General features: G+C 45.8%; 1 pseudogene; it reads left to right on the top strand.

Annotated features, from left to right (window-relative positions):
- The first annotated feature begins 1,236 nt into the window (after positions 1-1,236).
- Positions 1,237-27,693, top strand: part of LOC125532743 — a 42,007-nt pseudogene continuing 15,550 nt past the window's right edge.

The following is a 27,693-nucleotide window of genomic DNA, read 5'->3' as shown; positions in this document are numbered from 1 at the left end:
GAGCAAAGTATGTTTCTAGGGCAGGTTGATCATCCAGGCCACCAAACACCAGTAGACTATTGTCCATAAAACAATTAAGGTGCCATGTGCATGGACCGATGGTCGCCAACTGAACAAGCCACTTGTAGTCGATATTAGCGATTCGGCCATTGATGGTTGCCCATAAATGCATCCAGGGTGTTCTACTGTAAATAATTTTTTGTTGATATAAACTATCAAACTCCTCTCTAATGATACTAAGCTACCTGCAAAGTGTGCTATTTCGTGCATCAAAGGTGGATTGGATGACTTGGTCCTGTTTGTAAGAGGATGTATGTTGTTTCAGCCACTTGAATCCATAGTGTGTGACTGTGTGTGGCATGCGTGTAGATTTCCCTGGATCATATGTCACCTAGAAGGCCACTCGCGGCTCACACGCGTGCCACGATTAACATCGAATCAAATATCATACATGTAAAATGGAACAACCACAACCGTCCACAACTTCTGCACTCATCGGATCTTCAATCGAAGGACACAAAATCAAATAGCGCAACACACGTAATCCAACTAAAAAAATTACACAAGTAGGCGTGATAGTGAAAATTAGCGCAATGAAGCGTGCATCAGCATCTAGTTAACATCCATGAGCCTCGAACTACGAGGCTGTTCGAGTCCCCAGCAGTCCTGCATAGCCTTTGCACTCTATAGAAACCGCGTGTGTAATAACAAAAAAATGGAAATGCGGAGTAGTGTACATCTAGAACATTTATCATGCTATATCCAAATACACCCTGTACTTAACTGCAAATGATCACGAAGGACGCCAACAAGCGTTCCGTTTCCCCTGAATTTGCGCGCATACCTCCATACGGGCACGAGTGTTGTGCTTCAGCATATGTGTACCGACACGTCTTACCCAACCTGGACCACGCAAACCTCTCCTGAGACTGCGTACTCCCGGTGCACAGGGTCCACATCGAACTTGAAAACCTATAGTCGGAACGCTATTGCCATGTGGGACACCTCTTGGCCGCCTGATGAGGAGTTGGGGGCAAGAGAATGGACGGGCCGATGGGGGCATGGGGCTCCGTCCCCTTCTATATCAGGCGCAGGCCCCTCGATCCGTCTCTGATACAGGCATTTCTCCCGCAGAAGAGCCAGAGACTACTCCCCTGCTTCTTGCTTTCCTTGCCCCATCTCTACTGCAAGCATTCCTGCTGCCATTGTTCTGATCCGACCTTGGAGGCTGCGCTGATGGCTGAAGGGAGTCCTTGTTTGGATTGGGACATGGCGGCCTCGGCGGCTGGGAACCACTACACGAGCTCCGGCCATGGCGGAGTTGCACAACACTTCGTCCATATTGATGGTGGTGCTCCAGCCGGGGTGGTTGTCGTCCCGGGTGCTGGATCAAGGGCTTCTGGTGGGATCAGCAAGATGGATCCCCTGGCTTCCCCGGCTACAGGAGCAGCGACGCCCTACGGCAATCACAGCGGCTACTCGAGCGCTGCCACGTGCCAATCTAGTGGCCAGGGGCTGACACGGTTCAAAGGGTCCTGGAGAGTGGAGGAAGACATGTACGTAAATATCCAACCCTAAATTGCAAACCTTTTTCTTTGTCCTTCATCAGTTGCAGCTTCGTCAGTTTCTTTGTGATTGTGCAGGCTGCTCAGGGAGAAGGTGCGGGAATTTGTCCAAGGGAGTTGGGCGGAGGTCGCGTTGTACCTCCCCGGCCGGAGCGGGAAGCAGTGTCGGGAGAGATGGACTAACCAACTTGACCCCAACATTGAGGTGATTTCGCAAGATTTAAATTTCTTAACTCCCTCTACTAGCAGCTTGATTCTGCAGAATTTCAATTATCTATATTGAGTGTGCTTACGGAAAGAAATTCATCATTGCGTTATCTGATTCGTTACCATTCGGAAGTGGGTATTAACTCCCGGATAAATATTTAGTAGTCTTGCATGTCTTTTGTCTATTCAGTATATGTGGCGATTAATTTCTTCATTTAGGCCACTAAATGATCACCTAAGTGATTTTCTGAAGATTTTTTTTGCGGGGAAGTAATTTTCTAAAATTAATAGGGATTGATGTTCCTGCCCACACATTAGCATTTGAAACATGTTGTGTTCAATCCATAAATAAAAAAAATCTCACTTGCACTTACAAATATGGAAATTTACTACTCCCTCCGTGCACAAAGAGAAGATGTTTTGGATATTTCAATATGGACTACATGGACTGAAATAAGTGAACAAACACGCTAAAAAATCTATATACCTATGTGACACCCTCGATTCAATCGTACACTAATCATAAAGGCAAATGTGTACGATCAAGATCAAGGACTCACGGGAAGATATCACAACACAACTCTAGACACAAATTAAAATAATACAAGCTTTATATTACAAGCCAGGGGCCTCGAGGGCTCGAATACATAAGCTCGAAAACACAAGAGTCAGTGGAAGCAACAATATCTGAGTACATACATAAGTTAGACAAGTTTTGCCTTAAGAAGGCTAGCACAAAAGCAACATTGATCGAAAAGGCAAGGCCTCCTGCCTAGGAGCCTCCTAACTACTCCAGGTCGTCAGCGGCCATCACGTAGTAGTAGGAACCCTCGGGGTAGTAGTAGTCATCACTGGTGTCTTCTGGCTCCTGGGATCCGTCATCTGGTCGCAACAATCGGGTATATGGGAAAAGGAGGTAGCAAAGCAACCGTGAGTACTCATCCAAAGTACTCGTAAGACTTACATCAGATCTAAACTAAGTATGCATCTGTATCAAAGGAAATGGGTTGTATCTGTGGACTAAACTGCAGAATGGCAGAAAAGAAGGGGAAAGCCTAGCCTATCGAAGACTAGCATCTTCAAGCATCTTGCCGCATATAGAAGAGTGCAGATCAACATAATGTAAAGTAGTAGTAGTGTTATCAACCTCGGCCAGAGATCCTTTCTCGACTCCCTGCGAGAAAGCAATCCCAGAGCCATACTATCCATTTCTCATCTCAAGTATCCAATTCTAGTTGTATCGATCGGGATACAACTCCAAGTGTCCGTTACCGCAGGACAGGCTATCGATAGATGTTTTCTTCCGTGCAGGGGTGCACCAACTTACCCACGACGCTTGATTAACTCCGGCCGGACACACTTTCCTTTGTCATGCCCGGCCTTGGCCAAACAATACGCCGCAACCCGACCTAGGCTTAATAGAGAGGTTAGCACACCAGACTAAGCCTATGCCCCCAGGGGTCTTGGGCCATCGCCCTGGGAACTCCTGCACATTGCGTGGGTGGCCGGTGAGCAGACCTATCTACCTCCTTAAAAAGGAAGGAGCTTACCAGTCCAACCTGGCGCGCGCCGCTCAGTCGCTGACGTCTAATAAGCTTCGGTTGATGTATACGACGTAGAACGCCCATACAATGCCCACGTGATGGCTAGTGCTATCAGGCCAGAGGCCCCTCGGATCAAATATCCAAATCGTAGTGGATTAGGAACACGCGGTTACAAGCAGAGACTCATGAAAGATGTGACCCCGTTGCCCCGTCTCGAGGACTTGTGGCAAGGGCTAGGAATGCCCGGCCATGCCTCGTAATTATCTCGCGGGCACCCTCCAGGTCAACCCGTCTCCACATCACTCGCGGGTAGCCCTCAGGATCGACCCGCCTTTTCAAGTAACAGTTGTAAATTCCAAGTATCCGTGTGTCCAAACATCAAGGGGAAAACCCGAGGAATCACCCCCGGTGAATTCCACTCGATGTAATCATCAAGGTGAACGTAAGAGGATCCACCCTCGAGGTTCACACTTGAGGGGTTTCACAACAGAGCCGTTTCGGAAGTGGTTAAGGAGGAAATCACCCTCGATGACCACGACCGAATAGCTACGCTACAGAGGTCTCACCAGGAGTGATGTAAGAGGTTCCACCCTCGGCACTCAATGGTAACTTCTGTAGAGTCGTACAACTAGGGGGGTGATTTGCGGTGTCGGGGCCTGGACGTCGATCATGTTGATCGAGTCATCGAATGTAAAGCGGGCAACTGGGACAAGGTGGGGGTCACTGATGGATCACTAACCAACCTATACTAAGAAGTTTAGGATAAGCATGTAAGGTAACAATAAGTAGGTAATAAAAACAGGCTATGCATCAGAGTAGGATCATACAAAAAGCAGTAGCAGTTCTAACGCAAAGCATGAGAGGGAAAGAAATGGTCAATATCGGAACGCTCAAGGAGGGCTTGCTTGCCTGGAAGCTCTGCTGAAAAGGAAGAAGTATCGTCGTCGACGTAGTCGATCACAAGGGCAGCATCGGTCTCGGGGTCTACCGGAGAGAAGAGGGGGAAGAAGCAGTAAATACAGAGCAAACAGAGGTACCATTAAGCATGACATGACGAAAAGCAGAACTAGGGTCGACCTAATGTAGTACTGCACGATATTGGTGAAGGGGGGATTCAACCGGGAATGTTTTCCTGGTTCCAGACCTGTGTCAGACAGATGACCGGAGGGGGAAAGTTCCATGTTCAGATAGTTAGAGGCATCTGACAGGTAACGGACCTCGTGTTCGGATTCATCTCGTCGTTCTAAGCAACTTTCATGTACAAAGTATTTTCATCCGAGCTACGGATTATTTTCTACGATTTTTCAAAGATTTAAACAATATTCTGAATTTGTTATTAATTCGAAATTAAATAGCTATAATGCTATGGGTACCCAGCCCTATGTACACAGATTGTACACAGAGGATGACAGTGGGGCCTAGGGGTCCCAGTCGGCAGGTACAGTCAGCGTTGACTAGGTCAACGTTGACCAGTCAACAGAGTCAAAGGGCCCACATGTCATTGACTCTAGGTGTAGATTACTTAGCCTGAATTATCTTTAAACTAGGGGGACCACATGTCATTGTTACATGGGGGCTTAAAATAATTAAACTAATTTAATTAGGATGATTAGCACAAATCAGGGGATTAGGCCCCCTAATTAAGCAGGGCCGGCCCCACTAGTCAGGGACACGGCCGACCTCTCTGGCTGGCCTCGCACGGGCACAGGGGCGCCGGCGGGCACACAACAGGAGCCATGGCCGGGGCAGCGGTGTGCGCAGGGTGGCTCGCCGGGGCAGCGGCGGACCCGGCCGACATAGAGGGGCGCCGGCGGCAAGGGAAGGCACGCGCGGCGGGCAACAGCGAGCGCTCGCGGGGTTGCAGCAACGACGTAGCAAGGGCGCGTAGCAACAAGCACGAGGCGCTGGTGCAGCGGCGGCAGCGCGGTCGCAACGGGCAAGCGACGGATGCGGCGTTGGCGGGGTCGCGGCGGGCGAAGGGACGGGCGATGCGCTGGCGGGAAGTGGCGCAGGGCTGGGCGTTCGCGGTGACTGCGGCCACTGGCCGGAGACCGAGTGGCTGCGAACGTCGGACTACAGCGGGGAAGACGGAAGGGGGAAGAGGGGAATCGGGGTGGCGCTCCCAGAGGGAGACGGAGGCGCGTCTGGCAGGGCGGAGGAGCTCCGGTGAGGTAGATCGGGCGCGGGGCAGCGGCGCCTGTAGGCGAGGAAGACACGTCGATCCCGGCGATGCAGTGCTTCCCTGCTCGAACTGGTAGAAGTAGCCGAAGGAGACGTCCATGGCGCACCTCCTGGACAACTTTTCAGGCGCCGGGGAAGTCGGTGGCCGCGACGACGACGACGTCCATGACTAGTAGCTCTCGGACAAACTTCCGAATCGAAAGAGAGAGAGAGACCGTGGGATTTGGGGCTAGGGTATTCGTCTACTGGGTCGGGGTGACCTTATCCTCCTTGTGGAGGTGATGGATGCTCGACAAGGCTGCCAGGGAGGCGTGGATGCCGCCCAATCCCCCCGCTCCCACTGTAGCGGGAGGTAGCAAGAGACGTGGAGGTGGGTTGGGCCTCCTCTTGTAGTAGTAGGCCTAAGTGTCTAGCATTTTCTTCATTTTTTTCTTTGAAACTTTCTGTTTTGATTTGTTTTAGATCCGAATAAAATTTGTTACATAAGAAACTTGTCTCATAAATACTTTGTAATATTGTGGAACTATCCACAGGGTTTTAGATTATTTTCGAAAGGCCTTAATTTCAGTTTGAATTTAAATGGACCACTTAAGCGTTGTTGGTCCATTGTTTGATTTTCTAGGGGGGAAATGGGAAGTTAAAAGAGGTTGGTTTCTACATGATAAATACTTAGGGATTATTTTCCAAAACACTAACTATTTTGTTTGCATTTTTGAAAAAGTGTAAATTTGACTTGCAATTTAATTTTGATTTTGAATTCGTTTTCAATCAATGGGCAATTAGCTTAGTAAGTAGGGTGACTTGGCATCATTAGCGTGGAGTTATTGTAGCATGATTCTCGGGGTGTTACAACCTACAATTCAGAAAAATATATTAGAACATATTATATTTGTGAGTGGAGAGAGTAAATGACATGGTGTCTTAGTTTTTAAACCTAGATAGGGTGGGTCTATTATGATAACACCCTTAAGACCTTATTCTGCACCTCAAAATGCTTATTCTGATAACACCGTACTCAACAGCCCCCGACCCACCCACCACCTCCCTCCTGTGACCCTCCCTCCCACACCATCGAACCACCTCTCTTCCCCAACTACCGTACCCCCTTGTCCCCCACTGACACTCCCCAATCCATCCCACCTTCTTCCTGTAGCCCCGCCCCGACGACTTCCTGTAGCCGCCGCGGCCCCCCAACTCCTTCGTCGGCCGACAACGGCTACCGCGCCGCCTCCTAACCCTCGCACCGCCCGCCCCTAGCCTAGGCCGTCGACGCGCTGGCCGTCGCCAGCCCCACCCCCCGTCCTGCCGCCCGCCCCTCCCCTTCGCCCCATCCCAATCGCGTCGCCTCCCCGTCAACAGCTCCTCCGCCCTGCCCTCCCCTTACCCTTGATTCGGTCCACTCGTAGGCCGCGTTGCCGTCGCCGGGACTGAGATGAGCGGCGGCCGTTGCCCCAACGACCAGCTCCTCCAGATGGAGACGAGAACGGGGAGCAGGACACCTAGAGGGACCAGATCCAAAGTGCAGATGAGCGGTCGCCGCCTATCATCACCGGATCCAGCCGACATCGTGCCCCTACCTCCCTGGACTCGCCGGCGCGGCCACCCGACACCAACCCTGGATCCTCCTCCCTCGTGCTCACCCACCGGAGCGCCGCATCCTCCTGACCCCATTTCGTTTTCTCTGTGCAGTTCGGCGGCACGTAGACGTGCAGTGTGGTGGCACAGGGAAGACGACAATGGAGGACGATGGTGTGTGCCTTGTGGTTCGCCGAATCATCGTTTGCAGCTCACTTTTGCTAGTCTGTTTTGCAGCCCACTTTTGCTCGTCCCGACCAGTCGACAGGGCTCCTAGCTGACCACTCAAGATACTTTTGAAGTTCTATGATCGTGGTCATGCATTCTATCACTTTGATTGAGTATGTAAAAATGGGGAAAGAGATGCAACCTAGATTCGAGTTATCTGCAGATTTGGAACATGAGAAAAATGCAGTTCCCTTGTTTCCAAAAAAGCAGCAAAAACGTTGAAGTTTTTTCATACAATTCACTCTGTTGTCGTAGTGCAGTAAAAAACATGAAGGAAATGTAGTGCATTTGGGTAAAAAAAGAAGCCCACTACGAAGGACTCTTCGGTATAGTTCATTTCAAACAAAAATGCATTTAAAAACTTTGTGGTTCCCTTATTGCAGTGCACACGAAAGTAAAATTGCATTGGGAGTTGCAGTGCACTTCGTTGTCGCGTACACACGATGATTTTTCAGTCCGTTTGATGCAGTGTAGTTTCGGTCTGAAGCAGTGCACTTCATTCGTCACGTACACATGACAATTTTCAGTCCGTTTGATGCAGTGCACTTTTGGTCTAAAGCAGTGCACTCATTTGTCTGATGCAGTGCACTTCATTCGTCGCGTACACATGACAATTTTCAGTCTGTCAGATGCAGTGCGGTTTCAGTATGAAGCAGTGTACTCAACTGTCTGATGCAGTGCACACGACAATTTGGGTGTCGCAAAAAACAGGGTGTCCGCATTTCAGTAAAATCGAAACTGCCCTTAAACCGTAAGGAATTAGAGAGAGTGTTCTACATGAAAAAGTTGTGCCACGTCGATATCTTTCCAACGGCGTATCATTTGAATCATTTCGAGTAGAGGTTTGTGAAAAATTCATGAAAAACGGCCGCTACCTCTCGTCGTCAGCCGCATGATTTTCTAAATTAAGTAAAAACCATAAGGAATCTCGAGAACATTTCAACATATGAAAGTTGTGCCTTGTTCATAGCTTTCCAATGGCGTATCACATGCCTTGTTTCAGCAAACAGTTCAAAAACTGGAGCGAAAACAGTACGAAAATTGCTAAGAAGTCAAAAAAATAGAATTTCGCGATTTACTAAATTTAAAATTGCTCTTAAACCGTAACGAATTAGAGAAAATAATAGATATAAAAAAGATCCGCCTCGATGATATATCTTTCCAACGGTGTATCATTTGCTTCATTCCGACGAGCAGTTTAGAAAAAAACGGGAAAAACGCTCGTTGTCACTCGTCGTGCGCCACACCATTTTCAAAACTTCTCTTAAACCGTGAAGATTCTTGAAAAGTGTTCAACATGGCAAAGTTACGCCTAATCCATAGCTTCTCAACGGTATATTACACGTCTCGTTCCGATAAACGATTAAAAAACTAGAGTAAAAGAGGTATCGAAAAAACACCGCGTGCAGTTTTTTCTAACATGAAGTTCGCTAGTCTCTGTATTGCAGCACCCCTGCTACTGAAAGTGCAGTGCATTTGCGTTAAGCATGCAGTGTGGAAGTGTTATCAGAATAGTTATTCTGCTAATATTAGAAGAATAGACCGGCAGTGTGTGTGTGTATGTATATATATACACTATTCAAATCCTGGGATTAGAATAGTTATTTGGATCACGGCTCTATATAGGGCCCGAAGAGGCGTTCACGAACTCCCGAAGCCACGGAGAAAAAAAAGAAAACCCACCCAGTCCCGCACCTCCCGCCCCCCCCCCTTGCCCTTCCCCAAGAACCAGCCACCAGTCCGCCACCGGTCCTAAATCCGGCCGCCGCGCCGCTCCCTACCCGGATTCCGGCCGTCGCGACACCACCTCCCCCGGATCCGGCCACCGGACCGCCTCCTTCCCCCGGATTCGGCCGGGATTGATCCCACCGCCGCCTGCCGCCACCAAGAACCGGCGTGCGACCTCGACGCCGCCTCCCTCCATGAAGCGCCGGTGCCCGACCCCGTCACCTACCTCTGGTACGCCTCCGCTGCCACCTAGGGTGCCCCTGACATCGCCCAGCTCCTCCTCACGCGACGCCCCCTGTGACGCATGCCTCCTCGATGTTCTGCCCCGGACACGGACGCCTCCCTGTCCACCCTCCGGCGACCGAAACTAGCTCTGCCCGCCGTAGTAGAGGACAGGCCCCATTCGTGGCCTCCCCTCCCCTCCGCCCGGGTGCGACCTTCCCTGCGCTCTGGCGCGGCCTGCCCTCCCCTCTGGTGCGACCTGCTCTCTGGTACGGCCCGCCCTCCTCTAGCGCGCCTACACCCTGCTCCGTCGGTGCAACGACCGAGCACCAGACCTCCCTCCTCTCTCCCACTAGGACGACATTACAGGTGGCTAGTGTCTGAAGTTCAGATGTATATTCATGGCCATGGGTGACGTTTTCTGGTGTAGTAGTGTAGCCGTGGCCTACATTTAACAATAGTAGATACGTATGTACTGATCGTGTGCTAGTTGTGACCCAGATTTACTTTGTTCTATCTCCCTTTGAGGAATGAAATTGCAGAGATATATTACTTTTGCTTGGAGCTCTCTGAAAATGTTCTTTGAAATGCTCTATGAAATGTTGTTACTTTTCCTTGCTGCTTCCTTTTACTAGACTGCGCTGAAACAATATTAGTAGTAGTATATTGTCATAGTATACGTTCAGATTTAGACAGAAGAAGTATGGTCATTTCTTCTACTGTCCTTGGGAGTGTATTTCCTCCATACCTCAAAACATGTTCATTTCTGTGATGTATGGCACATTTGCACACCTCTCTTCGTGGCACAAAAATTTAAATTGTGCTTGTCTTGCATATTTGCTTGCATGCTTGTGTGAACAAAGTGAGTAGTACATGTGACCATAGATGATAAATACACATATCCTATAAGCTAAACTAAAGCTTGCTACTTGTGTATGATCAGCTATATACATGTAAACGTCCCCTCGGGCACCTGAAGAGGTAGCCAATATCACCATGTTGTTATGATCTTGTTTGTTTGTATTGTATCTGCAATTTACATTGATCTTGTTGTCAAAGTTGGAAGTTCATAACTTAGAATTCCATTTTTGTTTGTTGTACTCTCAAACCAGTTATTGTACGCAATATCTCAAGTAAAATTCTACTCTCAAAAAGTATTAGTTGTGTCCATAAGAACGCAACATTTTTTCTATTTTCCTTTTCTTTTTTGTATATATAAAATGCATAAAACTTGAGTCGGTCAGGGACATATTATCGAGAAGTTCATGTATAAATGGACTTGTTAACTCTGAAAGTTTAAAATTAATAAAATGGAGAGGTCAAAGAAAATGAAAAACAAAAAAGTTCAAACAATTTCCATGGATTTCGATGGATCTTTCTGATATATAAAGAAAACTAGAAGTTCAAATTAAAATAAATGAGCGGTTCGATGTTTATTACAAACCTAGGAATTTTCTCATTACTAAAAGAAATAAAATGAAGAAGTTCAAATTTTAAAAATGGAGCAGTTTGATATTATATTTTAAAACTCAGATTTTTCTAGTTACTAAAGAAAAAACCAATAAGTTCAATTCAAAATAACGAAGAAGTTCAATTAGAAAAAGCATAGCAGTTTGATATTTACTTAAAAACTCGGATTTTTCTGATTACTAAAGAATAAAACCAACAAGTTCAATTGAAAATAACAAAGAAGTTCGATGTTTCTAACAAAACTCCAATTTTCACATAACTAAAAAAATACACATATAAGTTCAAATAAAAAAGTTAGAGAGGTTCGATGTCTATAAAAAACTCAGACTTTTTCCGTTACTAAAGCGAAAATAGAGAGAAGTTCAAATTGATAATAGCCAGAAGTTCATGTACTGCATGGTGTGCCTTTCGTATGAGAAAAAAATAATAATAAGGCAAAGTCCAAAAAATTTGTTGCTAGAAGTTCAAGTGCTCAGCCCGAGAAATTTTAAAAATTCTTGTGAGATAGGTTGAACAAAAAGACGTGACAGAAGTTCAAGGTGAAAACAACGAGAAGTTCAAGTACTACAATGAATGGATTTCAGGTGAGAATAAAAAGTATAGAAAAATAAAAGCTTAAAAGGTTTGTTGAAAGAAGTTCAAGTGCTCTGTCCGGGGAAGTTCTAAAATTCTTGTGAGAGAGGTTCACCTTGTATTTCCATGTTCGTAAAACACAAAAAAGAAATTGTTTTTTGCCTTTTAAAATAATTCTCTCAATCCACAAAGAAGTTCAGTTATTATTTGGGAGCAATTTGATTTCAAAAAGAAAATAAAAAATTCAAATTATAAAAATGGAAAAAGTTCTTGTACTACATGGTGTATTTAATATGAGAAAAATGAATAAAAAGGCAAGGTCTAAATTTGTTGTTGTTATAAGTTCAAGTCCTCGGTCGGATAAAGTTAAAAAAAATGTGAGAGAGGTTTGTACAAAAGGAATATCATTTGTGTAACACTGACCAATGAATGAGATAATTACAGACAAAAGTACGTCACAGAAGTTCAACGTGAAAACAGCACGAAGTTCAACTACTACACTGAATGAATTTCAGATGAAAAACTTTTAAAATCATCGCGAGTATGAAAAAACGATCAACACGTGAAAGTTGTGTGCTTACAGCAGCTATCCACCGGTATATTACTTGCTCAATTCCGGTGAGTGTATGGAGAGCTACGAGCAAAAAAATCACGTGAAAAATAGAGTGACGCTTAGGTACATGCGCCGAGAAGTTCAAGTTCTTCACGCGGTGCATTTTCGAATAATCTGTTTCGCGATAAAGGCAGAACGAATGATCTTACCGTTTTCGAAATTACATGAAAATGGCTAAGAATCAGAGAAAACCATCAACATGGAAAAGTTTGGCATTTTCCGTAGCTTTTTAGCGGTATATTATTTGCCTCATTCTAATAAAGTTTGTAGAAATTATGAGGAAAATACGGTTTTAGCCATTTTCAAAATTGACTTAAAACCGTAAGGAATTGGGAGAAACAATATATACAAAAGAGTTTCACATTTGTTCAAGCTTTCCAACGCCATATCATTTGCTGCATTCAGACGTAGGGTTAAAAATTAGCTCGAAAATACGAACTCGGTGGAACTTGTATCGTTTTCTAAATTACTTTTAAACCGTTCAAAATTAGAAAAAAAAAATTAACATGAAAAAGTAGCGCATTTTCATAAGCTTTCCAACTCCATATTATTTGCCACAATTGGATTAGCTGTTTAGAAATGGCATCAAAAATACGAACTAAGGTGGAAGGAGCGGTTTTACAGTAGCTTTCCAACGCCATATTATTTGCCTCATTCCGATAAACGGTTTAGAAATGCGATCGAAAATACTATTCACGTTTTTTGTATGAGGAAAAAACGGTTTTCAAAACTACTCTTAAACCACTTACATTTTGCTAAAAATTTATCTTGGGTCATGATACTCATGTCCATATCTTTCCAATGGCATATAGCAAGCCCCATTTGGGCAAAGTTGGCAGAAGTTCAACCTAGCACAAAGGGAAGTTCAGGTCGAACAACTCAGGCAGTAAAATTGCAAAAAACGCGAGTTCATCACGACCCGAGTGCAAAATCCTCCAATGAGCGAGTTTCCTATTTAAAACCGGTATTTAGTTGCTAAAAACATTTCTAGATTACACTAACATCATATAGAACACAACTAAGCAGAATAATTCGCGGGGGGGGGGGGGGCACGGTTGCGAAGATAGCCCGAAGATCGGGTTCGTACAGAGGGAAGTTCACGCGCGTTACTCAGGCAGTTCAGTTTGTGATCATAATATTATTCTGATCCCGTGTATGTGTGTGTGTGTGTGTGTGTATTCTGATCACACTATTCTGATCACAACCTGACCTGCCCCGCTAGTAGTACGTTGAACTTCCTTGTGAACTAGGTTGAACTTCCACCAACGTTGCCCAAATGGGGCTTGTGATATACTGTTGGAAAGCTATGGACCCCAATATCATGACCCAACTTACATTTTTGGCAAAATATAAGCGGTTTAAGAGCAGTTTTGAAAACCGTTTTTTCTTCGCACAAAAAACATGAATCGTATTTTCAATCGCATTTCTAAACCGTTTATCGGAATGATGCATATAATATGGCGTTGGAAAGCTGCTGCAAAACCGCTCCTTCCACATGTTGAAAGTTTTCTCTAATTCCCAATGGTTAAAGAGTAATTTGAAAAAACGTAAAATTTTGTAAACCGAACAGCTGAGTTTGTTTTTTCGATGTCATTTCTAAATGGCTAATCCAATGGAGGCATATGATATGGCGTTGGAAAGCTTATGAAAATGCACTACTTTTTCATCTTGAATGTTTTTTTTCTAATTTTGAATGGTTTAAGAGTAATTTAGAAAATGGTCCAAGTCCTACCAAGTTCGTATTTTCGAGCTAATTTTTTAACCATGCGTCCGAATGCAGCAAATGATATGGCGTTGGAAAGCTTGAACAAATGCGAAACTTTTCGATATATATTGTTTCTCCTAATTCATTACAGTTTTATGTCAGTTTTGAAAATGGCTATAAATGTATTTTCGTCGTAATTTTTACAAACTTTATCTGAATGGGGCAAATAATATACTGCTGAAAAGCTAATGAAAATGCGAAACTTTTTCATGTTGATGGTTTTCTCTGATTCCTAGACGTTTCCAAGTAATTTTGAAAATGGCGAGATCATTCGTTCTGCCTTTATCGCGAAACAGATTCTTTGAAAATGCACCGCGTGAAGAACCTAAACTTCTCGGCAAATGTACCTGAACTTCACTCTGTTTTTCACGTGATTTTTTTGCTCGTAGCTCTCCATCCACTGCTCGTAGTTCTCCATCCACTCACCGGAATTGAGCAAATGACATACCGTTGGAAAGCTGATGTAAACACGCAACTTTCCCGTGTTGATCGTTTTTTCATACTCGTGACGATTTTAAAAGTTTTTCATCTCAAATTCATTCACTATAGTAGTTGAACTTCCTGCTGTTTTCACATTGAACTTCTATGATGTATTTTTCCTTTGTAATTTTCTCATCCATTTCGTCGGTGTTACACAAATGATATTCTTTTTATACAAACTTCTCTCACAATATTTTCTTAACTTTCTCCGATCGAGGACTTGAACTTACACAAATGATATTCCTGTCGTTTTGAAGTAAATTAGAGAAATGACGAGGTCATGATTTCTGCCTTCATTGCGAATGGAAACGCACTGCGTGAAGTAGTTGAACTTCTCGGGTATGTCTGTTTGAACCTCACTTTGTTTTTGACGTGCTGTTTTTTGCACTGCGTGAAGTAGTTGAACTTCTGGGGCATGTCTGTTTGAACTTCACTATGTTTCACTCTTATTGTTTTTTTCTTGTATGAAATACACACCATGTAGTACGTGAACTTCTAGTTATTATCACTTTGAACTTCTCTTTGGTTTGAGAGAATTATTTTAAAACCCAAAAAACAACATATTTTTTTTACGTATTTTGGACATCTAAATACACGGTGAACCTCTCTCACAAGAACTTTTTGAACTTTTCCTCACCGAGCACTTGAACTTCTAGCAACCATTTTTTTTCGTTTATGAGTTGTTTTTAAAAGTGCAAAAAATGGTGTTGTGTTTTTTATTTTTTGAACAAGTAAATCCTAGGTTTTAATAAACTCCGAACTTCTCTATTATTTTAATATGAACTTCACCTTTTTATATTTTTGAGTAAAGAATTGTATTCGATTTTTATACGGAAAAAATCGAACATAGAAATACAAGGTGAATCTCTCCCGCAAGAATTTTTTAACTTCTCCGGACAGAGCACTTGAATTTCTTTCAACAAATCTTTTAAGCTTTTATTTTTCTACACTTTTATTTCTCACCTGAAAATGTATTCTTTGCAGTACTTGAACTTCTCGTTGTTTTCACTATGAACTTCTGTCACATTTTTTTGTATATTTCAAATTACACGCAATTGAAGGTCGGACGTCATGTTTTGCCATTTTAAAACATGTAATTGGAGGTCGGACATCCCGCAATATAAATTTGAACTTCTCCATTTTTTTTAAATGTAGAAACACCATTTTTTATAAAATTTTCAAACTGCTCCATTTTTTATTTTTGAACTTATTGATTTATTCCATAATAACAGGCAAAATCACAGGTTTGTAATAAACATTGAACCACCCTGTTATTTAAATTTGAACTTCAATATATTTTATAGAAATGGTTAAACTTACAAAGCAAAATTATAGTTTTTTCCACTTTCTACGATTTGTTTTTTGTCTCGTGACATTTTTAGGCATTTTTTGCTATTGGTGAAATGGCCTATGCGTTCCTTTTTTAAAATTGATGGTTTTTTTCAGTATGTGGGTACACGTGAACTTAGGAATTTTTGAAACATGAACTTCGCATGCTATTGAAATTCAAGAAAATTACACACAAAAATACACATACACTTTGTGTGCTACGTGCACAACCTATACATCATCAAGTGTAGCACACCAATACATCATCAAGCTAGGTACCAACATACAAAAATAGTGTAACAGGAAAATTCCTTGCAAATTGTTTTTGTACAGTCATTTTTTTTTCAAATTCATCGTCATTTTTAAGCCCTTTTTATAAAATGCCAAAACGACATCATCCTTTTTGTAACATGAAAAATCAGAATTTTTTATAGACATCAAATTGCTCTACTTTTAAAATTCAAAATTGTGTGTGTATTTTTTCATACAAAGGGAATAAGTGAGTTTTCATCCATAAACGCGGAGTTTTTTTAGTAAATGTCGAACTTCTTTGTTATTTCTAAATAAACTTCTTGGTTTATTCGTTAGTAACGGAAAAAATTCAAGTTTTTGTAATAAATATCGAACTGCCTCATTTTTTGAAATTGAACTTCTTGGTTTATTATTTAGTAACGAGGAAAATTTAGGTTTTTCATATACATTGAACTATTCCATTTTTTTAAATTAAGCTTCTTGGTTTTTTCAATTTGGACTCCTTGGTGTTATTCATTTGTAATGGAAGAAATACTAATTTGTAATAAACATCGTAAGAGTTCTTGGTTATTTTGAACTTAATTTCTTGGTTTATTCATTAGTAACGGGAAAAATTAGAGTTTTTGTAATAAATATTAAACTGCTCCCTTTTTTCAATTGAACTTCTTGGTTTATTATTTAGTAACGAGGAAAATCTAGGTTTTTAACTTATGTTTTTTGTATGTATAAACTTCTGATTTATTTAAAAAAATAAAGGAAAAGCATACACATAGCACGAGCACACCGAACGCACCACACACACAAACCACATGGACGCACACACGCCCATCTTATATAAAGAATTGGTTGGTGACACACTGTCGGCTTTCCTAGTTTGCTAAGTTGGTACCATTATCTCAAAATGGTGTTCAGTGGTGATTTTCCTTCTGTGTTGGTAGTAGCGGGACTTCACAAATTCACCAAACATGTTAGTTACTAGAGAGGAAAAAAAATCACGCGTGCGTAGGGAGCAGTGTGTGTGTGTGAGGCGCTACCAGATTGAATGCCACATTGCCGAGATTGGCCATGCACAACTCGTACATTTTCGCTCGCTTTTACATCTTGCATGCATTCGAGAACAAAATTGTGTTGCAAACATATGTCATTTCTTTTAACAAATTTTCTGTGTGCTTGTCCAACCGTGATGAAACCCAGATCAGGATAAAGAGCCCTTGCTCAACTCTCACGTTTGACGGCAAGGGAAAGCAAGGGGAGCTGTCGCGCGAAGGTTCAGGGCCCATCGCTGGCACGTGAGGCCCAGCCGTTGCTCGGGTTTTACACGATAGCTCGTCGGCAGATGGCCCGTATCAGCGACGCATAATGATGAAAGACACCGCTGGCACCCCTTGAAGGTCAGGTAGGCATCCCTGGAAGTTCGGGTATTGGGATGGTGCGGATCCGCGTCGGCGGCGCACGGTTGGTCAGATTCGTGGAGGAGCAAGAGGCTCCGGCCGATGTAGCTGACGGCAACTGCACCGCCGGTATTTTTCTTCTACAAACTTCCAGTCTTCTCATATTACTTGAACCTCTAAAATTATACTTATTGAACTTCGTGTGGTTTTCCGATGAACTCGCCAGCATTTTGTTTGTTGAATTTCGTTTTGGTTTCCAAGGCTTTTTAAACGTACGAAATTTACTGTGTTTTCAATGGATTTCGGATTACAACAAGCACCTATGGAGCATCCGCACTTTGCACAACTAATTTTGACCGTAAGTGCTATTTTTGTGCACTTTAAAAATACATATAACAAGGTGCCAGACTACAGAAAAGACCAAATCCAAAATGCTCCAGTATACTATACAAAACTGAAAGTCAAGTACGGCCAAACATCAAGACCAAAATTCAGAAACCTACAACACTATACCACTACTGAATCTATACGGCCAACTAGTATTAGTATATTCGAACTACCCGTGATGGAGCACCTGGCCGTTAGGAGAATTACAGGCTGCGCGTACCGCAGCACAGCTTGGCACTGCTCCCTCAGCCTAGCTGCATAGCAGCCGTAGGCGACCTCGTGGGCGGCGGCGGCCTCGAGCGCTGGAACCAAGTCGTCTACAGAGCCCACCATGGTCGTGGGACACCATGGAGCCAGCTCGTTTGCAGAGGAGCTCGACGGTGGCCTACTCTAAATCCATACTTTTCATACAACAGACACCATGTCATTTTTTCCTGCTAATCCACATTCCCATGGTAATACGAGGTGCAGTTCAGGTTCAGATGCCCGAATGGACCAATGTCCGATAGTGAGATAGAAATGAACTCTCGCCAGGAATCCACCTAAAGGACGAATGGGAGGGAGGAGCTCATTGTGGATGCGCCGTGCTGGGGGAGAAAACACGAGAGAAGGAGACTGGCTGCTGGTGGCCTGTGGGTCGTGCCACCAGCGGTGGTGGGTGGCGCACCGACCAGATCAGGTTGGACCTGCGCGCGTAGCTCCACTCTTCCGCCTCCACCCAGACGCGCGCGCGGCTCCACTCTGCTGTCAAGCAAGTAGATCGGGCGGGAGCTCCTCTGCTCAGTTGAGGCTGCTCGGAGGTGGGGATAACACCGCCGCCCGCCTGGAACAATGACGACGACACAGCTACTCGAGGCGATGGCGGGATCTTCTTTCCATGGATGGGCATGGCGACGACATCCTGCGGACCTCGGCGGCGGTGGGAAACAAGGAGCACGGGCCGATGGACCTCGACGGCGGCGCCTGGTGGAGGTTCGCACGGGGGTAATAGGGAGGGTATTCGTGAGGAGGTGCAGGGAAGCAGGTGCGGCGCACTTGGGAAGGCGGACGGTGGCGCGCCAAGCAGCGGTGGGGATGGCGGCTGGCGGCGGGCTGAGTGGTTGCGGTGCGGGGAGGGAGGCGATAGGGTGGGAGAGATCCGAGGATAGGGTGGGCCAGGCTTTTTTTTCCTACGGACTGGTTCGGGAGCATCCGCCTCACGTGTATATATAGGCCACTCCGTGATCTAAATAGTTATTTTAATGCCATACTCATAATAGTGTCGTCCTATATATATAGAGAGAGAGGGGGGGGGTTTACATATACATAAACACTATTCTGATCACGGGATCAGAATAAACACTATATATATATATGCGTAAACCCCTCTCTCTCTCTCTCGAGAGGTTTTACGGAGGAGAGGATGAAATGAGAACCTTAGGTTCTTTTTAAGTAGTAGAGAAGAGATTCTTGGTCACTAAGCGATCACCCAATAAAAAACTGTCTTGATTATTTGTCAAATTACTACCTATTTGTGAGTTGCCACAATTTGATATCCCTAAAGTAAGAGTTGATGTTCTAGCCCACAAAGTAGAATTTGAGATGTGGTACTTTCATTAGTTGAATCATATCTAGAAAATAAGTCACATGCTTCCATATATAATGCTCCTAGCATAATCATGTTCCAAAAATTTGATGATGTTTATTTGTGAAATTGCTACTTTTTTGTTACGGTTTTGCTGAATTTGGTAAATAGGAGTGGATGTTGCTGCCCCCATATTATCATTTGAGATATGTGTTTGCGACCTAATGGAGCTCCACTCCACTCCCTCCAGATTGGACTAGCTATGCAAGGTAGGTGCTTTGTCGATGGAGATGTGCACGCCACCAGCCCATGCACCGAGCCCTTTGCTTGCTGCCCTGGGCTCGATGATGAGCTGCGTACGCCATTAACCCATGCACCACCCCCAAGTCCTCTATTTTGGGCCTGATGGAACCCGCATGCCCATCTTCATGCCACGCTTCCCAACCCGATAGTCCTGCAAAGAAACCCAAAGAGTCCGAGCAATAACCCAACCAGGTCGCCCACAACAAGGAGGGAAACACTCGCTAGGGTCACTGACTTTGACATCAACCAACCCAGTCCGCATGCGAGTGCCAATAAAATGGTCATGCACATCGCCTAGCTCATGGAAAGGCTTCTTTGCCAATAAATGTGAGTCATTGGTGAGGGTGAATAGGTCAATCAGGAAGTGAATGCCGCTTTGTGGCGTTGTTCCAGACGAGACCGCTAGACATAGTGACCATGGCACTTCGGGTGCTTTTGCAACTTGATGCGATTTGGCGACAAACATGGAGGTTGTTTTGATGGAGCATGGTGGTGATGGTGGTCGAGAGATGCCATCGTCGATAAGTGAGTATGTCATCGAGACACGCTGATTGCCTTGGTTCATTTGATGATGTAGTTTAGTTCCTATGTTAGACATCAATCATTCGGGGCGCCTGATTATAGTTGTTGTTGTGTGCAGCTACTTATTGTCGCCCTGGAGAGGCACTGTGGACTTCTACCAGAGTTGTGTCCTTGACTGTTCGACTTTGCTCAATGTCAACCTCAGTTTTTTGAATTGGGTTGTGCAGGCTCAATTTCCAAAATAGGAGAGCCACTATCAATGAAACCATTGCTGCCTTTTGATACGTATCCAACGTATCTATAATTTTTGATTGCTCCATGCTATGTTATCTACTGTTTTGGGCAATATTGGGCTTTATTATCCACTTTTATATTATTTTTGGGACTAACCTATTAACCGGAGGCCTAGCCCAGAATTGCTGTTTTTTTTGCCTATTTCAGTGTTTCAAAGAAAAGGAATATCAAACAGAGTCAAAACGGAACGAAATCAACTGGAGAAGTTATTTTTGGAAGGAAAGCTACCGGATGGACTTGGACCCCATGTCGGGAGCCAAGGGAGGTGCTCACGAGGGTGGGGGGCGCCCCCCCAGGGCGCGCCCCCTGCCTCGTGGGGCCCCCGAAGCTCCACCGACGTACTTCATGCACCCATATATACTCACGTACCCTAAAACTTCCAAAACATACAATAGATCAGGAGTTCCGCCGCCAGAAGCCTCCGTAGCCACCGAAAACCAATCTAGACCTGTTCCGGCACCCTGCCGGAGGGGGCAATGCCTCTCCAGTGGCCATCTTCATAATCCCGGCGCTCTCCATGACGAGGAGGGAGTAGTTCTCCCTCAGGGCTGAGGGTATGTACCAGTAGCTATGTGTTTGATCTCTCTCTCTCTCGTGTTCTTGAGGTGATACGATCTTGATGTGTCGCGAGCTTTGCTATTATAGTTGGATCCTATGATGTTTTCTCCCCCCTCTACTCTCTTGTAATGGATTGAGTTTCCCCTTTGAAGTTATCTTATCGGATTGAGTCTTTATAGATTTGAGAACACTTGATGTATGTCTTGCGGTGCGTATCTGTGGTGACAATGGGATATCACGTGATTCACTTGATGTATGTTTTGGTGATCAACTTGCGGGTTCCGCCCACGAACCTATGCATAGGGGTTGGCACACGTTTTCGTCGTGATTCTCCAGTAGAACTTTGGGGCACTCTTTAAGGTTCTATGTGTTGGTTGAATAGATGAATCTGAGATTGTGTGATGCATATCATATAATCATACCCACGGATACTTGAGGTGACATTGGAGTATCTAGGTGACATTATGGTTTTGGTTGATTTGTGTCTTAAGGTGTTATTCTAGTACGAACTCTAGGGCTGTTTGTGACACTTATAGGAATAGCCCAACGGAATTAAGGAGACACAAAAGCTCAAGCTTGGGGATGCCCAAGGCACCCCAAGATAATATCTCATGAAGTCTCAAGCGTCTAAGCTTGGGGATGCCCCGGTTGGCATCCCACCTTTCTTCTTCAACAACTATCGGTTAGTATCGGTTGATCCTAAGTTTTTGCTTCTTCACATGATGTTTGCTATTCTTAGATGTCATTTTATTTTGCTTTGCTTGCTATTTGAATAAATTATCAAGATCTGAAATTATTAAATGTTAGAGACTCTTCACATAGTTGCATAATTATTCAACTACTCATTGATATTCACTTATATCTTTCGGAGTAGTTTGTCATTTTGCTCTAGTGCTTCACTTATATCTTTTAGAGCATGGTGGTAGTTTTATTTTGAAGAAATAGATGAACTCTCATGATTCACTTATATTATTTTGAGAGTCTTAAATAGCATGGTAATTTGCTTAAAATCCTAATATGCTAGGTATTCAAGATTAGCAAAATTTTCTTATGAGTGTTTTGAATACTGAGAGAAGTTTGATTCTTGATGATTGTTTTGAGATATGGAGGTAATAATATAAAAGTCGTGCTAGTTGAGTAGTTGTGAATTTGAGAAGTGCTTGTGTTGAAGTTTGCAAGTCACGTAGCATGCACGTATGGTAAATGTTGTGTAACAAATTTGAAACATGAGGTGTTATTTGATTGTCCTCCTTATGAGTGGCGGTCGGGGACGAGCGATGGTCTTTTCCTACCAATCTATCCCCCTAGGAGCATGCGCGTAGTGCCGAGGTTTTTGATGACTTGTAGATTTTTGCAATAAGTATGTGAGTTCTTTATGACTAATGTTGAGTCCATGGATTATACGCACTCTCACCCTTCCATCCTTGCTAGCCTCTTCGGTACCGTGCATTGCCCTTTCTCACATTGAGAGTTGGTGCAAACTTCGCCGGTGCATCCAAACCCCGTGATATGATATGCTCTATCACACATAAACCTCCTTATATCTTCCTCAAAACAGCCACCATACCTACCTATTATGGTATTTCCATAGCCATTCCGAGATATATTACCATGCAACTTTCCACCATTCCGTTTATCATGACACATTCATCATTGTCATATTGCTTAGCATGATCATGTAGTTGACATAGTATTTGTGGCAAAGCCACCATTCATAATTCTTTCATACATGTCACTCTTGATTCATTGCATATCCCGGTACACCGCCGGAGGCATTCATACAGAGTCATCTTTGTTCTAGTATCGAGTTGTAATCATTGAGTTGTAAATAAATAGAAGTGTGATGATCATCATTATTAGAGCATTGTCCCAAGTGAGGAATAAAAAAAAGAGAAAGGCCATAAAAAAGAGAAGGACCAAAAATAGAGAAGGGCCATAAAAAAGAGAAGGCCCAAAAAAATGAAAATGAGAGAAAAAGAGAGAAGGGACAATGCTACTATCCTTTTGCCACACTTGTGCTTCAAAGTAGCACCATAATCTTCATGATAGAGAGTCTCTTGTTTTGTCACTTTCATATACTAGTGGGAATTTTTCATTATGGAACTTGGCTTGTATATTCCAACAATGGGCCTCCTCAAGCACCCTAGGATCTTCGTGAGCAAGCAAGTTGGATGCACACCCACTAGTTTCTTTTGTTGATCTTTCATACATTTATAGCTCTAGTGCATCCGTTGCATGGCAATCCCTACTCCTTGCATTAACATCAATCGGTGTGCATCTCCATAGCCCATTGATTAGCCTCGTTGATGTGAGACTTTCTCCTTTTTTGTCTTCTCCACATAACCCCCTCATTATATTCTATTCCACCCATAGTGCTATGTCCATGGCTCGCGCTCATGTATTGCGTGAAAGTTTATGAGTTTGAGATTACTAAATTATGAAACAATTGTTCGGCTTGTCATCGGGGTTGTGCATGATGAGAGCATTCTTGTGTGACGAAAATGAAACATGACTAAACTATATGATTTTGTAGGGATGAACTTTCTTTGGCCATGTTATTTTGAGAAGACATAATTTCTTAGTTAGTATGCTTGAAGTATTATCATTTTTATGTCAATATGAACTTTTGTCTTGAATCTTTCGGATCTGAATATTCATACCACAATTAAGAAGAATTACATTGAAATTATGCCAACTAGCATTCCACATCAAAAATTCTTTCTTTTATCATTTACCTACTCGGGGACGAGCAGGAATTAAGCTTGGGGATGCTTGATACGTCTCCAACGTATCTATAACTTTTGATTGCTCCATGCTATGTTATCTACTGTTTTGGGCAATATTGGGCTTTATTATCCACTTTTATATTATTTTTGGGACTAACCTATTAATCGGAGGCCCAACCCAGAATTGTTGTTTTTTTGCCTATTTCAGTGTTTCGAAGAAAAGGAATATCAAACGGAGTCGAAACGGAAGGAAATCAACTGGAGAAGTTATTTTTGGAAGGAAAGGTACCGGATGGACTTGGACCCCACGTCAGGAGCCAAGGGAGGTGCTCACGAGGGTGGGGGGCGCTCCCCCTAGGGCGAGCCCCCTGCCTCGTGGGGCCTCCGAAGCTCCACCGACGTACTTCCTGCACCCATATATACTCACGTACCCCAAAACCTTCCAGAACATACAATAGATCGAGAGTTCCGCCGCCAGAAGCCTCCATAGCCATTGAAAACCAATCTAGACCCATTCTGGCACCCTTCCGGAGGTGGCAATCCCTCTCCGGTGGCCATCTTCATCATCCCGGCGCTCTCCATGATGAGGAGGGAGTAGTTCTCCCTCGGGGCTGAGGGTATGTACCCGTAGCTATGTGTTTGATCTCTCTCTCTCTCTCTCTCTCGTGTTCTTGAGGTGATACGATCTTGATGTATCACGAGCTTTGCTATTATAGTTGGATCCTATGATGTTTTCTCCCCCCTCTACTCTCTTGTCATGGATTGAGTTTCCCCTTTGAAGTTATCTTATCGGATTGAGTCTTTATAGATTTGAGAACACTTGATGTATGTCTTGTCGTGCGTATCTGTGGTGACAATGGGATATCACGTGATTCACTTAATGTATGTTTTGGTGATCAACTTGCGGGTTCCGCCCATGAACCTATGCATAGGGGTTGGCACACGTTTTCGTCATGATTCTCCGGTAGAACTTTGGGGCACTCTTTGAGGTTCTATGTGTTGGTTGAATAGATGAATCTGAGATTGTGTGATGCATATCGTATAATCATACCCACGGATACTTGAGGTGACATTGGAGTATCTAGGTGACATTAGGGTTTTGGTTGATTTGTGTCTTAAGGTGTTATTCTAGTACAAATATGTACACTTGGGAGAAATAAGCAAAGCAACCGAACCATGTCCAAGCTTGATGGCTTCTTTTGCAATGAAGATTGGGATATCACTTTTGACAAGAACATTATGAATGCCCTGTCGGAGTAATGGGCCACGGGTAGGCTAACCCCAGTCCCAGAACCTTTCAAGACATCGGGGCAGGCTGCGCCCCTCAAGACCCCAGGACAAAGAGCCGCCTTCTGAGAAGTCGGCGGCGAGGCAACAGACTGGCCACTCGCGGCCGAGTCCCAGGAACGACTTCAGGATAAGCCGACTCCTGACTGACGACTTCACGAGAAGCCGGCCTTGGGGAGTCGGCCCGCGACTCCGGCAAAACCCCATGCCCTCATCAAGAGGGACAGGACAGGGGAGTGGCTATAGTGAAGACTGCTCCCACCCCTTTCCAAAGGCAGGCATGGCCACAGTACACCGTACCCGCGGAGATCTCCATGCGGTGTGGCACTGTTGCCATGCTGGCCCTGACATCAGCACCGGTGGACCAAATCCTGCGCCCACAACGGCTTGTCTATACGACCTTTGGGCGGTGGGTCCCACCGGCCAGCGGGATCCCAGAAGACGGCAAGTGCGCCACCAGTCGGACCCGTTGGGAGTCGCGCCCCGAGAGTTGGCCAGCTCCTCCCCCGGGGCCCATGTGCCATTAACCAGATGTGAAGGAGAGTGGCAATAGTGATCACCCACCAGGCGGCGGGGCTGTTGCCACGACTCCATGACCAAGCCCGCGTCATTCGAAGCATGACTACAGTAATCAGCAGCCGGCAAGACCCGCCCGCGACGTACGCGGCCTGTCGGCTCCGTACTGAGCCAGTCGGCGGGGCCCACCAGACGGCGGGCCCCAGGAGTCGGCGGATAAGACGGCGGCCAGAGAGACTGGCGGCTGGGCCCGCGTCCAGCCATATTACCATTGTACCCCTGGGGGTAGGCCTATATAAACCCCCCAGGGCACCCATGCAGAGGGTTGGAATCCATAGGCACTAGACCAGATCATATAGGAAGGAGAGAGCTAGCCTTGCCTTCTCCTACCTCTAGGAAACAACTCAAGGAGCAATCGTGTAAACACTTTGCCATAGTGATCATTCAGAGACCCCGCAGAGTAGCAGTAGGGGTATTATCTCCCCGGAGAGCCCTGAAGCTGGGTAAGATTCGCTGGCGTGCATGTCTTCGCCTCATCCCGTTTCCAGGCACCGGCGACGTTCTACTCGCCCCCACGATGATAAGCCATCCTTTGGCATATGTCGCACCCAACCCCCGACATTTGGCGCCCACCGTGGGGCCTGATGCACCGCCGTCCGGAGACCTGCTCTGGATGGGAACCCTTTTCCTCCCTGGCGAGCGCAGCTAGCCAGGCACGCCAGACGGAGTCAGCGCTGACGCGCTACGCGGCGTTGAGATCGCCTGCGCAGCCAGCTGCCTCGCCGAACTTGTCGGCGAGGTTCGCCTCTCCGATGAGCCTGCATCCAACGCAGGCGCGGGCGGCTCCGAGAGCCTCCTCGATCAACTCCACGTCTCCGGCGAGCCTGCCGTGGAGTTGGAGTCTGTAGGTTCCACTGACCCGATGCTGGTCGACTCTGACACCGTGTCGCTCGACGCGTTCCCCACTAATGTGGTGGTCTACGACGAGTCTCTCCCTTGTGTGAAGAGCGGCGGAAGCACCGTCACCGAGGTGCTCGTCATCAGTCATGATGAGCCTCCCGACGGAGGAGCGCATGACCCACTTGGCGTGGCGCTACAAGACCTGACGGTGCCCATTCTGGAAGACGCTGACGCGGAGACGTTGGAGGCGCGCCGCCTTCAGCTCGTCGAAGGCGCGAAGAAGCTGGCTAGCATGAGACGCTTGTCGGAAGCCTACCAGCGAGAGATGGATCGCGCTGTTGGTGGCTCGCCAGCCCTAGCTGGGCCCAGCCGCCTTGGCGCGGTCCAGCAGCGCGGCGTAGCCATCGCCAACCTATTCGGGGCAGGTCGCCCTGTGTATGCTACACCAGCGGAGAACATTCGAGCCGCCCAGGCGGCGGTGGACGAGCTGGACAATTTCGAGGGCGAAGAGCGCCGCCTGATGATGGAGCGAGTCTAGCGGCTCCTCGACGCGGTTGCCGCGCAGAACGAGGCCGGCTGCCGCATGGAGGCGCTGCAGTGGCAAAACGACGACCTTCGCCGAGATCAAGGTGCGACGTCTCGAACGCCGACTGGCGGCGCCCGAGGAAGAGAAGACAAGGATCCAACTGTCAGCCACAGTCGGACTCACATTACCATAGAGCGCGACCGAGACGGCCGCCCGAGAGCAGTAGAACGACGGGATGACTGTCCGCCTCCTCCTCCTCGCAAGGAAAGGCGAGTCTCCCCGCCGCCCGTTGACCATCCGACTCTCGGCGACCGCCTTGGCCGCCGAGAGGGAGTCGTGGAAAACGACGCCCGCCACCGGATCGACCGACTTCACCGATCCCTGGCGCTCGAAGAAGAAGATGAGTTGGGTCCGCCTTGTTTCGGGCCCCGCATTCGAGATGAGCCCTTTCCCAAAGGGTTCACGCTCCCAAGAGACACGCCCAAGTACACCGGCTCTGTGAAGCCGGAAGACTGGCTGGTCGACTATTCCACGGCTGTCAGCATAGCGAACGGCAACAAGCGTGTCGCCGTAAAGTACGTTCCGCTCATGCTCCAGGGAACGGCCCGGACATGGCTGAACAGCCTGAAGCCCCGCAACATCAACAGTTGGGTTGACTTCACCGAAGCATTCGTCCGCAACTTCACTAGCACGTACAAGCGTCCTCCCAAGCCTCGTCAGCTTTCCTTGTGCATGCAAGGCCCCGACGAGTCGACTCGCGATTACCTCACGCGTTGGGCTGAGCTTCGGAACTCCTGCGAGGGCATGCACGAGGTGCAGGCTATCAAGTACTTCACAGCCGGGTGCAGAGAAGGCACCCTCCTCAAGCACAAGCTCCTCTGCGACGAGCCAGAAACCCTCGACGAGCTGCTGATCATAGCAGACAAGTACGCCACAGCCGACTCCTCCATGAAGGCGGAGATTCAAGTTAGCGCAACTGGCAAAGTG

The sequence above is a fragment of the Triticum urartu genome, chromosome 1 (assembly GCF_003073215.2).
Source record: "Triticum urartu cultivar G1812 chromosome 1, Tu2.1, whole genome shotgun sequence".
In the NCBI taxonomy this organism is placed as follows: domain Eukaryota; kingdom Viridiplantae; phylum Streptophyta; class Magnoliopsida; order Poales; family Poaceae; genus Triticum; species Triticum urartu.
This window is presented reverse-complemented; position numbering and strand designations above follow the sequence as displayed.